Raw genomic sequence first — 2,418 nt, 5'->3', positions numbered from 1 at the left:
CAGGGAGTAACTAACCACTCCAGAGATCCCCACTCTGAGTATGTTTTTGCCAGTGGGGGAAGAAAGGAAAGGTTCCCAGCCTTGCTGCTGCTGAAATGGGGTTTTTCAGCTCCCCAACCTCCAGCCCTGCAGCCCGGGAGGCTGCAAAGACTGGCAGCGGTGAGCGGTCTCCGGTGCGATGCAAAGCTGCTGCTGCCAGGGTCTGCACCGACAGCCGCTGAGGAAGCTCAGTTTTATTACCCAACAAATTCAAAATGCTGCTGTAGTATTTTTTGCAACTGGTCTGTGCGCACCTTCATCCTCAGCACAACTCATGTTTCTTCAACCAAATTTCCCTGTGGTTGGGGACCTTTTTTTTTTTAATTCCCTGGCTAGTAAGATTCCCCCCCACCCTTTTTCACTTTGCGGCAGCTGCGTGCTGCAGGTGGTTTCTAGAGCCATTCAGAGACCCTGCTTTTGTCAGCGCTGTTATCCCTGTAATTTTGCATCACTCTGACAGCCTCGTGGGCTTTCTGCAGTAGAAGTGTCCGTAGGAGAGCCCAGAGCTTGCAGCTGGTGGCATCAGCAGGGCTGCAGAGGTTGACCTCAGACTTTCTATACTCCTCCGCCTGCTGCATGCTGTGGTGAGGTCTTCCCAGCATGAACATGGGATTTTTGGTTTGTGTACGGGGTGGCTGGACTCCCAGCATCGTGTGGGGTTTAGTCCCATGTACATATATACAACCCGAGAAGGGCAGAGCTGCTATATCCTGCTGCTTCTCTTCTTTTTCTAGGTGAAGGCACCTATTGCACATCTTGTCCAATTAACTCATGGGTTCTTAGATTTATTTCTATCCCATTTGGAGAAATCTGTCCGGTTTAGGTTTTGTAGTAGTTTGACGTTCACTTCTGGGTAACAGTTTGAGTCAAATACTTTAAAAACACTGGTAACCAAACAGAAGTGGGTAGATGTTTTCTACATTCTTTTATTTTTGTATGTGTGCCTGGTTCTTAGTAACTGTCTGAGCGGGGGGGGGAAGATATGACTGATGATTTGTTGCTCTCTATTTGGAAAAGGTCCAGACTGTAGAATAGGGCTAAAATGCCAGGAAAGAGTTTGCTGCATAGAGGCAGGCTTATAATATTTGATTTTATACATTCTCTGGGTAACATATTTTCTTTAATTTGAGATCCTGGAGAAGTCATTTTAGATCTTCATTCAGCACAGCTGAGTTGCTCTTCTTCTCAGTTTTCCTTATTTTTAGAAAGGTGAAGTGTGGTTCCTAAATTAAATCGTTACTGGGATGGACTTCAGCCAAGAAGATCCATGGTTCAATCCTTAAGGCACAGGAAACATAAAACAATGGAGTTTTATTTTTTTATTTCATTTGGCAGAGTGAGGAGAGAGATGGCCTTGAAAGATTTGTATTCTTACATAGCTATAATGTATTTCAAAAGACAGTAGGGACTATTTTCTCTTCTCACTTTGCTTAAAAGAAAAAAGCACACCCAGAAATGCTGGAAATGTCAGGATTGACAGATTTTCTTTAGTTCCAAGTAAGGATTTGTTGTTTGGGGTTCTCCGAGATGCGCACAGTAGCGTCCCAAACATCAGCTGAAGTGGGCTGACCCTTTACCCTTTTGCTATCATGCTCGTCCCTGCTGCAGCTACAAAGGCAAAACTTGCAGCAGCCTGTCCCCAAGCCAGGCTCCTCTCCCAAGCATCCGTGGGTTATATCCCTTATCTCAGCTTCTCACCTCAGTGATCCGCAGCCGTCTCTTCGGATGGGACAGTTTTGCACGGCTCCTCTCAGGCTGTTTTGCAGCGAGAGAGCAAAGCCCTGCGAAGCTTGTTCCCGGGTGAAGGTTTGACACTGCTGAGGTATGAGCGTGCCTATGAGCCACTGCTACATGTGCTAATGCCAGAAGCAAGAATATGCCTCCCTTCTGCCATGGCTGCAGCTAAATCCTCTCCGTCGCGGTGCTCTGGAAAGCAGGGCAGCTGGTGCCTGCAGCTGGGGACACGTGAGCACGAAGCCATTTGCTGGTGATGCTCTCCAGGGCTGGGGTGACTTTCTCCCGGGCTGCTTCACCGACTACCTGCCAGCCAGCTGAGCCCTCACTGCTTCCCCAGCTGAGCCACTAAAGCAGTGAGATTTTAAAAAAAAAAAAAAAAAAAATTTCAGTAATAATTAAAAATTAACTCTCCCTGCTAAACAGCATATTAAGCTTTGTCCTTACACAGGGAACAAATGTATCCGAGCAACAAAAACAAACAGCCAGCAAGCCAGGCTGCTGGTATCCCCTTTCCAGCTTTCTAAAAGGTGCTCTAAGTCTATATTGAAGTTGCTTTGTTTCCAAGCACCCTGCTGTTTGGAAACAGCATGTCCATCCTCCGACCAGCAAACCTGCTGCAAACATCGATCAGGAAATCAGCCG

Source organism: Cariama cristata, unplaced genomic scaffold (genome assembly GCF_000690535.1).
Source record: "Cariama cristata isolate BGI_N322 unplaced genomic scaffold, ASM69053v1 scaffold30702, whole genome shotgun sequence".
Taxonomy (NCBI): Eukaryota; Metazoa; Chordata; class Aves; order Cariamiformes; family Cariamidae; genus Cariama; species Cariama cristata.
This window is presented reverse-complemented; position numbering follows the sequence as displayed.